General features: G+C 46.1%; 1 protein-coding gene across 1 annotated transcript in view; it reads left to right on the top strand.

Moving 5' to 3' along the window:
• LOC138580071 (zinc finger protein 501-like) overlaps window positions 1-14,557 on the top strand; it is a 119,893-nt gene extending 105,336 nt beyond the window's left edge. The window contains exon 3 of the transcript XR_011304168.1: window positions 14,216-14,557. The gene's annotated coding sequence lies outside the window, so the exon portion shown is untranslated. The remainder of the gene's footprint in view (window positions 1-14,215) is intronic.
• The last annotated feature ends 384 nt before the right edge of the window (window positions 14,558-14,941 follow it).

Below are 14,941 nucleotides of genomic sequence, written 5' to 3'. Positions count from 1 at the left end.
AGATTTCCAGGGTGTGGTACAGGCTTGAGGTACACCCAGCGGAAGTGGTAGAGGAGCCCAAGAGTGGGCAGAGGTGGCAGCAGGAGGTGGCATAGTAGCCATAGAGGAGAAGGAAGTGGCGGAAGAAGGAAGTGGCATAGGAGCCCGAGGAGTAGCAGGAGAGGAAAGGAAGTTGATAAAATGCGGGAGAAGCCTATCGAAAATGAGGAGATTGAGCTGATGGCCCTGGAACAAGACGGTGCCATTCAGATAGACATTATTAATGTAGGTCTTAGAGGAGTGAAAGGATGCCAAGATGGCCTCCCACCGAGTGCCACCATTAATGGTAGAGGAACAGATAGGAGAGAGAGACAAGACTACATGAGGGGTCCATAGATCTCTGATCTAGATCTAACCCCTGTGATCTCCTCTTTTGGCATCTCTCACCATTTCTATGCCGATGACATGCAGCTCTTTCTTTCCTTCTCTTCCTTCTCTCCTGACCTCCACCTTAAACTTGCCTCCTGTCTCACTGCTATTAAAAACTGGATGGCTTCCCGCTTTCTTTCCCTTAACTCTGACAAAACCGAAGTAGTTTTCTTCCCTTCCAAATCCCTTCCCCCTCCAGGTTCTCCCCCTTTCATTCATTTTCCTCCCTCTAATCTCACTTTCTCCCCCCACGCTCGTAACTTGGGCTTTCACTTTGACTCTTCTCTCACTTTTTCCCACTATATCTCACTGACCTCTCGTGCTTGTCGCTATCACCTCTACAATTTTCGCAAAGTTCACCCCTCTCTTACTTTTCATGCTACTAAACTCTTAATCCCATCTATTTATCACTCTGCCATCCATACTCTCTGTCTCCTCTCCCCCTGTGACTCCATCTCTGCTTCCCTTTCCTCCATTGGCCGGCTCCCCTTTCATTCTCAACTTAAATTTCACTTCCTCTGTCTGGTCTTCAAATCTCTCCACGATCTTGCTCCCCCTTATCTCTCTTCCCTTCTCTCATTCTACACGCCCTCTCGTCCCCTTTGTTCCGCTGGCCACTTCCTCCTCACTGTCCCCCCCGTGCTTCATCCCATTTCTGCTCCTTCCAACTCCTGGCCCCCTCCACTGGAACTCCTTGCCTCTCTCTATCCGCTCTTCTCCTACTCTTTCCTCTTTCTGCACCTCCCTCAAATCTCTCCTTCTCCATTCCCCGCCATGACACCCCCTCCTCTCACTCCCCTCTCCTACCCCCTTTCCCCTCGTCCCCTCCTTACCCTCCCCAACCCCCTCCTACCTTCCCTCCCTCTTCTTCCTAGCCCTCCCCCTCCTCTCCCCTTCCCCCTCTGAATAATTGCTCTACATTCTGTTTTTAGTGACTGCTTCATGTTTGTAATTTGCTTCTGTTGTTACAATTTTTGTTATGTTAAATGTACCCTGTTGTTGTAACTGTACTGCGCTTTGGTATAAAGCGCTATATAAGATTAATAAATACAAATACAAATCTGGTGAGGGAACAACAAAAAGGATGTTGGTGAGAGTGTCTGGAGTAGGCACAGATGTAGGTATCAGCGACAGGGAGGCCAGGGATGGAGACCAGAATGACCCTCTTGAACTTCTTCCTTCCAGACTTAGTGAGAGGGATAGGATATGAGATTGAGTAGCAGTTAGAGAAGATGGGAGAAACGGAAAGCACCATGGAGGGTGTGAGGAAGGAAAGGAGGAGGAGGCGAATGCGAGAAGGAGCGATGCAAAGCGTAGTGCCGCACAATGCAGGATGCGCCAGGGGGGCGTCACACATTAGGCAGCACACGGGCCCAGACGGTTGACACACAGCAGTACAGAGGTACCCCTAGCGGGGTGGGAGAAAGTCTAATGGGACACAGGTCACAGTAAAACAGTAACCACAATTGAAGAGGACCTAGAGAAGGGACACAAAACACAACGTACTGCTAGAGAGGAGAGCCTAGAGTTGCGCAGAGACAGAGTACATTATGTCAGACGATTAGGTGGAAGTACACGCAAAAGCGCAGTAGTTTAGTAGCGAGCAGTAATGGCTGCTCTCCCTGCACCTTTCTTACCTTTTGGTCACTGATGGTTGACGACTGCGTAGCGTACGCGCACTCTGCCCCTTCCGGTTGCTGATGGTCGATGGCTGAGAAGCATCCTCGCACTCTGCACTTCTACCCCTTTGTGTGACAGAGTATGGCACTAGTGTGTGTAGTGTACTGAGGAAGGAGGTGTGTGAAAGAGAGCGGGGACGAGAAAGAAAAGGGGCACTAGAGGGAGGGAGGGAGTGAGTGGCAGTGTATGGGAAGGGTGTGTGGCACGAGTGCAGGGTGGTAATGGGGATGAGGGTGGAGAAAGCAGGGGATGTATTGGGAAGAGATATGCAGAGAGTGTGATGGGATCGAGACACAGGGGCATATGTTAGGGGATTAAGAATTGAGCAAGAGGGGGAGCAGAGCGTGGAGGAGGAGTGAAGGCAGCTAGAGAGGGAGTGGGAGGTGTGCAGAGATGGATACAGATTGAAAATCAGAAGCAGGGAGAGACTGGCTTATGGAGAAAGCCTCAGTGAAATCAATCTGCTGACAAAAGGCGCAGGCTCATTTACAAGATTTCCTGACGGAACCAGGTAGAAAAGGCGTTTCATTCCCATGTAAGAAATGGTCACGGCGGTGGGGGTGCTCATGCTTTAGAATACATTGGGGGTATTCTGGGAGCTAGGGTGCACAGAGCCACCAGCGGGGTAGAGGGAGCCATAGGGACCCGCTTTGTTTCAACCATCTCGGCCTTCCCAGACCAATTGGTTAAAAGTTGTAAAAAGCACCGTCAGACTACTCTGTGAGGATTTTTAAGGCCATCTGTGACTGTATTTATATAGAAACAGAATTCACTTTGCATGGGACTGTCCCTTTTATTAAGTTCAGGAAACGCAAAAGCTTTGAAAGAATGTAGATCTCTTCCTTGAGTGTGTCCTAGCATCTTGTGCTCCCCACGTGCCACCTCATCAGACGCAGTATCCCTGCACATCGGTGCATCCCTGGAGGTTCTCGGAAGTACTATCTGTTCCAAGATATAGCTACCATTGCCTCTGGAGCCACTGGCAACTACATTGCTCCGTGGTTTGCCCAGAAATACCCTATACCAATGGTCTTAAAGACGCACCCCGCATCGCTCCATTCCGTAGATGGGTCACCACTGACCTCTGGGGACAACACCCATGTGGCCACTGCTTTGCAAATGTGCATTCAGGATAATCAGGAGTACATTTGAATTCATTGATGTACCCAACCATAAGTTATTCTGTGAATTGCTTTGTTGTCTGGAGTGACCTTTTCAAATCTGACAAACCCCTGCATTGTTCTGGTTATGGAGATGGCTTGCCCTACTGCAGTTGTCTCTGTGTGTGATATCCCACCTGACTATCAAGCATTTGCTGAAGTGTTCTGGACGACAGAAGCTGGGAAATTACCCCTACATCACCCTATTGCTACCCAATTAAATCAATTGTATATCAGATCAGAAGATTCTTAACAAGCTAACAAGCTAATTTATTCTTAAGTCTTCAGGACACTTTCTTCTTCTGTAGATCATCTGGATGAACCCCTGCAGAAGAAAAGGGGAGCATTCTCCCTTCTATTTTGCTTGCTGGAAAATTGACCTTTTTTGGAAACAAATAGAAATCCGATGCCATGCGCTTTTGCTACGCATTCACGAGCATGAGCTAAACCAGATCAGGATTACGAATTGCTGTCGGCTGTGCTTCTTGATCTCCTCAACACGTGCTCATTCTTGATCTCATCAAGGAAGTTCAAAAAACCACCTGCAATACCACGCTGGATTTAAGTGGAGCGTGCAGTCTGGTATGGATTTAGGAAGGAGGCAATTTGGAGCCTGCCTTTGAGACCAAGTGCGGCTATTTTAAGTAAAGTAGACGGTGTGCGCCTGTTGCTTGTCAACACTATTCATCATCACTGAACTGTATATCGACATAAGACAAAAGCACACCATCATCATCAAAGGTTACCACATTAGACAAAAAATGCAAAATCAATAACCAGAAACTAATTTTCAATAGCTCCATCAGCGTGCTCATCAAAACACATGACATTATTCAAGTAAACAGCGACTTACATACATGTCAAGAACAAGGGGTCACTTGCATAACTGGTTCCCATTACTAAGTGCAGTGCTATCAAAGTGCCACACCATGCTGCATGGGCAGGATCTGAATGAACATCACCTGAATCATGTCATGGGCTGAGCAAACTATGTGATATTTCTATTGTTGTTACCTGTGGTCAGCATCATGTCATTCAAAACCAGAATAAACATTAGAAACTATTTCCACCACATCCATATTTGCAGTCATATTAACTATGGCAATTAAAGTAAAGTCCAAACTATATAAGATTTAAAAGCCTTCCTCTATGCATCACACGATTTATATATAATTTGGGAAGCAGCAACGACAACCTTTGGGCAAAATATACATTTACAGAATGTCTCTGCCTTGCCCAAATGTAGGTATTAAGATATATCTTGAGGTTTAATCGGCAGATACCGTTATACAAAGACTATATAAAAGGGAAAGTGCAGTTTATCTGGCCCCTTCACAACATGGGCAAAATCATTGAATGACCTGTCCCGTTACTTTTTAAAAGTAGTGAATGGTAAAATAGCCAGTCACCGCTTTATATACGCTTATCGCCCAGAGGATCCATAGAGGACACATGACCTGTTGGTTTAGCCAGGCCTGATCGATCATGCGGGCGTGGAGTGACCAAGAAGCCCTTCATGTTTGGATCTGGAAGGGGGGCAGTGGGAGGATGAGGGAGCTCTATTCAGGGCCACCAGTACTCTGGGGTCCCTGAATCGACGAGTGGACCTTGAGGCACAGCGAGCCATCGTGCTGAAACCAAAATGATGGCCACTCTGCAAGGGAGCCACAATTTAGGTTGTTGAATGTAGGTACATGGGGTGATGGTCCAAAACCATGCATTGCAGATGGGGAGGTGGGGGGGAGAGCCAGCTGGTGGGCTTAAGTCGTGTTCTCCTGTGTGTTGCCCTGCAAGTCCTATTGGTTGACCCACCTTTGGAGAGCATGCTGTCGCTGGCGAGACCATGGACTGGCCATGTCACCACCTCACCCACCCTTCAACTCTGCTGGTAAACATTGCACTACTCAGCAGATTGTTGGTCTTAGGCAATATTTCATCTGGTCCTGTATGGAATCAAGCAGGGATACAGGGATTTATTTGGTGGGTGTCCCAGTTATTAAATCCTACAGGTGGTCAACTGATTATTACACATTTGTACAGTGTAAACTGATAATTCACCTACTCTCACCATGTATCCCCAGAGGGGAGTCCCTTACCAGGATGTTAGGGAGGTGCGACCGCTACCCAATAGTCCCCCTGGGGGTGGTTTAATGTGCAAGAACCTTTATGGGACAAGGCCGACCACCTAGGGTCCATCCGGTTGAACAATGTTGCATCCCAACATTCCGTAAACCCCACCCCTCCCATTCATTTGCAAACCACTTCCTTGAGAGTAGACCAATGTATTACTGTAGTACTTGGGATACAACCAAAATAGAAAACACCAGGACGAAGAGCACAGAAGACATGAGCATTACTGACTGTGCTTGAATTGCTATGAGGTGGCCGCGAGGGGGCATGAAGGTCAAGGTGTCAAAAGAAACAAAGAACTTTGACAATTCGCTAAGGAGGGACTGGCAACAATGTGTAAGAAGAGACGATGGACTAAAGAACCTGCCACGCCCAACTGGGAGAAGCAGCAGAGGCGGAAACGGTCCCGCCAGGAATTTCAAAACTACATGGCAGACTAGAGGAAGAGAAGCTGAGAGAGTCCCCTGGGGTCGTGCTGGAACAAACCCAGGCACGAGTCTGAGGAGAAGTGGAGCTGCATGCCGAGACGCGCGAGAGAAGGGCAGAAGCCAGAAGAGACAAACCTCCGTCCCAGGAAGCCCCAGTAACGTACCAAAGCCCTATTGAAGTTAACCGGTGGTACTTGAGACCCCACTATAAGTGAAGCAAGCATCCTAGGACATCTTCCTCATAGCAGTGGCAGAGATAAGCCCACTGAGCATCAGCAAAGGGTTTGGGACCTCAACATCAGTAGAAATCTTCCTGGTCTCGGTGACAGAGATAAATACACTAAAACCCAGAGAAGGATTTGGGACTTTGCTAATACCATGAGAGAGTGGCAAAATAAACAACACATTTGAAAGATACGGAAAAGAACTTTCAAGCACTAGGAGAAGAGTCATTCTCCTGGTGAAGAAACTAAAGCCCTTCAAATATACTCAAGAGATGCAAGGGGAAGGGAGTCGTCCCCCCTAGCCTTGTTGTAAACTATATTGGAGTTTGCGGACCAATACCAGAAGAAAGGAGTCATTCTCCTCGTCCAGAAAGTTGAGTTGTACAAGGTTTGTTCGAACTACAAACCACGGCAAGGGAGTCATTCCCACCTCGCATCCTTTTGCATGAGAATATTTTTAGGAACACACCCGAAATACCAGGAAATGTGAGTCATTCTCCTGGAGAAGGAACGTTCTGTTGGATGATATTGTTCTTTAGTTGTAGTTTAAGGGATATAAGTATTTTGTGACACAGGACGGTGGCGTTCGATTTTGACAGACCTTCTGACATCCTGTAGTATTAATGTGAGACAGGGAAACCCCTCTTAGAAGATAGGGATAGTGAAGGTGTCTTCACTATAAAATGTTTATAGCAACCAACATGCCACCCTTGTGCCTGCTTCCTTCTTTGACACCCTTGCATATGTTGTCCGTAGTGGGATCCGGGCCAAATGAGACAGATTGGGGGACCCACAAAATCGCTGAGCTGAACAGTCAAACCTCCAGCGCGCTATCGACAACCCTGAATACTTTGGGTTTGAAACTGATGATTGCCCGTATGGAAGCTGTACTAGGTTGGGACTCCCCTCCGCTTCCCTAACCTCCAAGTCCATCATCCCGGTTATGAAGGATGTTCGAGGGAAATAGTTAGGAACCTCTGAGTCCCTGTGATTGTTGGATCCCTCAGAGAGAGAATGTGATACTCTCCTTAGACCTTCAGATCAATCTCGCTGCCGGTTTAGTCACATATCTAAACCCACCTGGAAAACATTGACAGAAGAGCGGGCAAGAGTACTACCCATCTTGTCCTGTGACTAAAACCTCAAAGTCATTCTTTTAAATTTCTCCTTTAACCCTATTCAGATTCAGCGGGGAGACTTGGATGTATGTTTCATCTATGACATTTTCTGGGAAAATCCACGACAGCAAGAGGGAGAAAACCATCGGCCACCCCGAGAAATCCTATAACTGGAGAAAGAACATTTTATTTTTTCTAACTTGTGCTGAATTGGAGGCAGAGTTGGTCCCTAACCATCACATAAGTCAACTAGAGAAGGTCACTCCCTTGGAGGAAAAGAGGTCTGTTATATTCCCAGAAGTCCGGGAGACATCTTACTCTATAGAGGAAGAAAATCTTAAGACTCTAAAATGTTCAGCCTACCTGTCATCCCAACAGCGTGGGGTTCTTAGAAAACAACCGCAGGAGGATATAGGTGAGAACATTATACTTTGTGCAAAGAGCACTGAAACACCCAAACTACAGGAAGAAGTAAGAAACCTGCTACCTTCACAAGTCGGTGAACCCTTGTCCATTCCTCCCATTGGAGAACACAAGGGCGATCCTAGTACTCCACCTCTGGAATTATCATCCACTAAGCTACCTGTGTGCTATTTAGGTTAGGGAGTGGATAGGATTGGGAAAAGTTGCCCCCTTGACTTAAATTCTGCTCCCACCCTTTCGTTCAGCAAACGGACAGGAGGAGTTCGGGCAGATCCGGCAGAAACTCCTCTTTTGCCCTTTACCACCATAAAGAGGGTCGTAACTGTGTTCCCAGTTTTTAGGGGAAACGCTCAAAGTCTATCTTTCCCTACAACCTGGGGGCCCATGAGACCCCCTTTTCTTTGGTGTTTGGTTGGAGTAAAACCCCAGTGGAACAGGAAAGGAAAGGAAAACAGGTTAGGGACCCTGAGGAAGTTGAACCTTTCAAACATCTCGGGTGAGCCGAACCACCAGAGAGCTCAAGAACTAAGAAACCTTTGGTAGATATCTTTTATGATGGAGTGCAAAGTGAACCTGATACAGTCCTCTCTACCCTCATCGGCCACACAGGATTCCCTGTACTATTCATGTGGTGGGTTCGGTCACCCAACAAGAAACTTTCCCCTAAATTTGAGAATTTCATCCTCCTTACCATCTTTGCAAAATCCCCAAAAGGTAGAAGCGTTCCTGAAAGAAGATCCTGAGGAATCCTATTCCAGTGTCCTCCATGCACAAAAGACCTAGACCAAAGAAAAGAAAAGGAGAAAAGACCAAATATTTATTTTCAGGAAACCCTAACCATTACAAAATACCTTCCATCATCTGGGGAGGAAAATCTGGGCTAACCTGGATAGCGGGAACAAGGGTTGCTCATTACATCCCCAGTTTCTGTCTGAAGGGTGTAAAGACATTTCTGAGAAGGACGGTCAGTGCATACATGGACATACAGAAACCTACCCACAGACAAAAATGTCCATAACCATCTTGGGAAAGGAACTGTGGCTCAGAATGTCAGTCATTTCCAACTTGCTGGCCACGTTGGTCATAGGCAGTACTGTTCCTCGGTTCGATCAATGCGTCACCAATGTTTCCCAAATAGGAGTGAGAATAAAAAGCCAAAAGAGTGGCATTCCAACCCCGACCACACTGAATCCACCCTCAATTTTAGAAGGGGAAGCCACAATCGGAAGGCTAAGGGTAAGGGTATGCGATGATTCACCTACTCTGGTCACATCTCCCAGAGGGGAGCCCCTTACCAGGAGGTCAGGGAGGTGTGACCGCTACACAATAATCCCCCTAGGGGTGGTTTAATGTGGGATGACCTCCTGTTGAGGCACTCCCCTTATGGGGACTGTTGTGTCTTGTTCCCTCCCCATGTTGGTGTTTGTTTGTTATATGTCAAAGAGAAGAAGAAGTGTTGTATCTGTCTTTCCTCCCAGTGTGCATGCTGCATGAGTGACGATGTCCATGTGGAATGCTGTGTGACTGAGAAGAATGTATGTTTGGAGTTCTCACCTTGGCAGTTGATAGAGATGTAACCTGGGTGGTGGGAGCCGGAAGTCTCTCTCATAAGATCCTATCTCCTTGATTATTGATACTTGATGACTTGAAACCTAATTAACTGTAACTCCAATTAATCAATTATGAGGTATCCTGCTGCCTCAAGAACCTACTTTACAACATGGACAAAGACGATCACTAGGGTACAGCCCGTTGAACACTGTCACGTCCCAACCTTCCCTTCACCACCCTCCATTCCAAACCACTTTTTTGAGAGTAGACCAATGTATTACTGTAGTATTTGGGATACAACCAAAACAGAAAACATTAGGACAAAGAAGAGCACAGACAACATGAAGATCACTGATTGTGCTAGTACTACTACGAGGTGGCCGCAAGGAGGAATAAAGATCAAGGTGTCAAAAGAAACAAATTACTTTGACAATCCACCAGGGAGGGACTGGCAACAATGCATAAGAAAAGACGATGGACTAAAGAACCTGTCAAGCCCTGCCGGAAGAAGCAGCAGAGGCGGAGACTGTCTGGCGCAGGAGTTTCAAACCTAGATGGCAGACCTGAGGACGAGAAGAACGCAGGATGCCGGCAAGCCACAGAGCAAGTCCTCCTGGGGTGTCGCTGGAAGGGATCCAGGCACGCGACAGAGGAGAAGCCGAGCAGAGCTGCATGCCAAGTCGCTGCAGTGCAGCGAGGGCGAAGCAGAGAAGCCCAAAGAGGCGGCAAGATGAACCTCAGTCCCAGGATGCCCCAGTGACGTCCCGAAGCTCTAGTGAAGGTAACTGGTAGTACATTAGATCCAGAGGGGACACAAGGGTGCAAGCGGGGCAGGCTCGGCCGATTCTCCCTTGGCTCATGAGCATCGATACAGCTGTTGGGCCTACGAAGGGTCAGCTGTACGTCCAAACTAATTTTCCTCATAGCAGTGGTGGAGATAAGCCCACTGGCCACCAAAGAAGGGTCTGGGACCCCAACACGAGTGAACTGAGTACCTGAGGAAATCTTCCTCGTAGCAGTGACAGAGATAAGTCCACTGACGAACAGAGAAGGGTTTGATATCCCAATGGTAGTAAAAAAGAAATCCGACAAAATCTTCCTTGTCGCAGTGGCAGAGATAACTGCACTTAAACCCAGAGAAGAATTTGGGGTGTTGCTCATACCATGAGAGAGTTGCAAAATGAACACCAAATTTGAAAGATTTGGAAAAGAAATCTCAAACACCAGCCAAAGGGAGTCATTGTCCTAGTGAAGAAACGTAATCCCTTTAAATCTTCTCTAAAGATGCCAAGGGAAGGGAGACATTTCTCCTGTCCTTGTTGTGACCAATATTGGAGTGTGCAGGCCAATATCAGGAGAAGGGAGTCATTTCCCTGGAGAAGGAACTTTCTGTGGATAATATCATTTAGTTGTAGTGTAAGGGATAGAAGTAGGTTGTGACACAGGATGGTGGAGTTTGATTTTGACTGATATTCTGACAGATCCTTTAGTATTAGTCTGAGGCAGGGAAACCCCTCTTAGAAGATAGGGCTAGTGAGGTTTCATTTTACTCTATATAAAGGTTTATAGCAACCAACATGCCACCCTTGTGTCAGCTTCCTTCGTCGACACCCTTACAAAACCTAGCTCGCAGCGACACAGCAGTCTACCGGTCATAGAGCAAAACATTGGTAGCGAGAATTTAACAATTTATCGAGTAAACATTAGTAATAATTATCGCAGTACAATATATGAATGAGGTGTGCTGGTCAGTTGATTTGGGCCCTGTGACACTTGGGACTAATCTCCTGGTTTGTTTGGGAGTTCTGGACAAACACTTGTAGCTGGCCAGTAGAGGCCGTTCTTGGAGGAGAGTGCTAGGAGTCGAGAGTGTAACAAGATGAGAGTTCCATAACAATGATGGAAGCGCTGAGGGCTTTATGCTTGAGAGCTTCTTTTCATGTAGGCGTTCATTCACATTGCACCCGACTTGCCGTTGAGGCCTAGATTTAAAGAAGCTAATGGGTTGGGTTTAGCGAGCATCTCTTCATTGCCTCATGTGTACTGCCTTTTTCTGCTCACTTTGACAATTGCCAAGCAACCAAAGGTTCTTAATAACCTGCCCTTTGCTGAGGTGTAGGAGGCCTCTGCCACCATATTAGATGTATAGCACCTTTTACTGGGCATTAGTAAAGAAAGCCCTTTATGTGTCGCAGTTGACCCAAAAGATCTCATCCCTCGACAAGTAAGTGTTGGAAAACCAGATTAGGGGGAGAAAGTAACTTGCAATCAAGGCTTTGAATTTTCCAAGTTCTCCGATCGAGGTGAAGCTCTACAAACCAAACTGGAAGATGCCGTGAACAGGTCTAAGCTGTGCAACCTCTGTGTTCGGAACAATCTGAAGCATGTAGAAGATGCTGTCTTGGAGAGCTTTGGACATCAGGGAACAACGTAATTCTGCAAAACAGATTATTTTGGACAGGACCCATCACATCCATACACAGAAAAAGGTCTTACACCAGACTTCCTTATCTGGGTTCACTTTTTCCTAGTAAAGTAGAGGATCCTGGGAAGAACTCAAACTTTAACAGAATCTTTTCCTGACGAGTTTGTCAAATCGCAGAGCTCTTCCCGTGGTGACCTCTTGGTCCAGAAAGTTTGTTATAAAATTCTCCTGGATATTCCCTTGTACACTACCTTAACTTGTGGGCGAATGTGGTCCATATCCTTGCTGAAGGTTGCAGAACTGTGCTTCCATCCTGAGCACCATGGTGAGCGAGAAGAATCCTTTGTCTCCACAACCACATCTTACATTCTCAAGAGAAGGCTTCAGTGGTGGTCTAGAGTGGGGAAGACCAAGCATGGAAGGAGACGCAGGGAAGGAGGCACAGTGCAGGCGGGTCCAGCCAACAGCGAACCAATGGCATTAGCACTTCATTTAAACTGAGATCCTATCTCCACATTTGAACATGCTTGGCCAAGGGCTCTGTTCTGAACAGATTCTCTCTCCAACAGACTGAGCTCAGCTGTGGGCCTTTAAGCGGTGTGATGCCCAGTAGCCACCAAGAGAAGAATGTGGTCTTTAATCTATTCTTCTTTGGATTTGAAGTCAAACTGCCCTGGTTTGGCATTTGCTGGGCCTGACCTGACATTGCTTCTTGTAATGTTATGGCTGTTTTTTTTATGCAGGTTTGGCTTTCCTCTAGCATGGGGTTCTGTGGTCAAATATTGTTCTCTCCATGGAAAATTGTTTTAGGATTATTCCTGACATGTGATGCACACTTGAACCTCGGTTCCTGTTTTTTGTTTTTATGGTTTTACATGTAATCTAGAACAATCAACTGATTGCTATACAAACATCTCTCCCTCCCTCTGTTAGGGTCATCTGCACAAATCAAAAACAAATTCAGTAACCAAACAAGTGGCATTAAAGGGGCAGTTCGGTCAGACATGTTATTTGCCCAATCCATCAGGTATGTATTTTAAAACATACATCAATCGTTCTTAAAAATAAATTCCAATGCAACTTACCCACGTCTTTCTCACTTTAACGCATGTGAAAATGACGGGTCGGGTACCGCTATCTTGTGCTAATCTTATCTGTTGATCCATCGCACTAAGTTCAAGAGCCCTCACGGCACTAATTCAGATCACCCACCCTTAATGCTGAAATCACTAGACGCTCGCAATGGAGTTGTGAAATTGGGTCAAACCTATGAGGGAGAAGAGAAAGAGAGGGCAAATGTTAAGGAGGATGCCTTGAAGGGAGGCTAGGTACTCTTTGTTAATGGGCCGTCGACAATTAATCTGGTCACTGGTGAGAGGCACAAAGGAACATCGGTTGTAGGTCTTGTGGATGGGGAATACCTGGTTGGAGTGGAGAAACGACTGCCTTCACCTTACTCTATGCAAATGGCAAAACTAGTGGCACTCATTGAGGTGCTAGAGATGAAGGCAGTCACTGTCTACTCCAACTGACACCTGTCCAGTATGCCACGCTGCTATCCTGACTAATCGAACCACTAACATTGCCCGTAGAGGTCAGAATAGTGAAGTTCGTGGTGCATACTAACCAAACTGATTGAATACCGCTTGCCAATGATGCCGCAGACAGAGCGGCAAAGAAAGCACCATATTTGCCCTTTTCAGAACTGTTGAAAATGGAAATGGTGTCCTAAAAGGCACAATTGCCAGTGGCATATACTGCAGTCCCTTTGCTTCAAAGAGTAGAAATGCAGGGAAAGGCACCTCAAGAGGAGAAGGAGCTCTGGGCAAGGAGGGGAGTATGCTGTTGCCCACAGATTTGTTGTGGAGACGGGAACTGACGGGGAAGGTAGTGATGCCCGTAGAGCTGCTTCTTGTGGTTCTAGAGCAACTACATTACCCGTCACATCTGTATCGACAACAAATAACAACAGAACTCCAGGACGAGTGGTTTATACCAAACATTCATGAACATATAAGTAGGTTTGTAGGGAATTGTATAATTTGTAAATAATTCAATCCTTGTAGCACCATCATAGCAGTGAGAGGGGTAATACCCTGGCCTTCAGGTCCTTTCAGAGAACTTCATATCGACTTTGTATAACTTTAGGTAATTGATTGTAATTGTACATACATTTTCTTAATGGTTTGGGGTTGGTCCCTGCGTGCACCCTAATGCAAAATCAGCAGCTACATTTTTGGTGAGGGAGGTATTTTCACGGTGGAGAATTTGAGGTCCTGAGATCAGATAATGGGACACATTTTTTTAATGCATTATTTGCTGAGATTTCATCACTTTTGGGATCAAACAGAGGTTGTGCTCAGTGTTTCACCACAAGCTAACGGAGTAGTGGAAAGGCTTCATGGTTTTCTTAAAATGCAGTTTCCTAAATTATGTAGTGAATTGTGAACACGTGTTGTCTTTCGTTGGCCCTGTTTTACTTACGAAATAAGCCAGGGAAAGATCACCACCTCAGCCCTCATGAGGTAGTGACGGACCTTGGATTGTATACACACTCTCACCTACACAAGCAGGTTCAGACGCACTTAATTCAGCAGGGATTCTTGGAGAAGAGTTTGGGGAATATCTTGGGGCCTTAACTAAGAGAGTCATGGTTGTGTCTTCACAGATTACAGCATCACATCAGCAAGCAATGGGAAAGGATGGCAAGGAACAAGAAGATCAGGAGCATCTGTGCGTTTCTTTGTTTGCCGCTTGGAATGAACAGCATTTCCCTGGGCCTCATCGTGTGATCTTTGCTATACCGACTACATTCAAAGTCGAGGGCAACAAGAATTGGATCCACGGCCATGACGTGCGAATGGGACACCGGAGTCCCTCGACTGACACCCGAGGAAGAACAGTCCTAAAAAGATAAGAGTGCCCTAAGGAATCGCAGTTCATGCTAGTGGAAAGACAGGATTGCAAAAAGATTGAGAATTGTTATTCAGACTGTAAAACAAAGAATGGATTTAAAAATGTGCATGAGAATGTGTAGATTTATTTCTCGCTTGATTTCTGTGGTATATGTTTTTAATAGTAGGAATGTAAATGTATCTGAGTTATTAAGTACTATGTATATGGTAGAATAAGTATTAAGAGCATAACAAGACCTTGAAATAGATTTTGTAAATGATGATAAAAATGTAGAAATAGTAATTGACGCACACGGCTTCACATCAGATAATATCTGGTATCGTATGAAGACGGTGGGGAGAGAGAGAGAGCAACAGAGCTGTGTTAGATCTGCTCTGTTATCCCCTATGCTTCTGGTGTCCCTACAATATTCATTCCCGACAAGTTTGAGGTAGCAAAGGCACAGTGTCTAGTGCACCTAGTCTTGTACAAGGTCCAA

Source organism: Ambystoma mexicanum, chromosome 3p, assembly GCF_040938575.1.
Source record: "Ambystoma mexicanum isolate Mex_15411 chromosome 3p, UKY_AmexF1_1, whole genome shotgun sequence".
NCBI classification, from domain to species: Eukaryota; Metazoa; Chordata; class Amphibia; order Caudata; family Ambystomatidae; genus Ambystoma; species Ambystoma mexicanum.
This window is presented reverse-complemented; position numbering and strand designations above follow the sequence as displayed.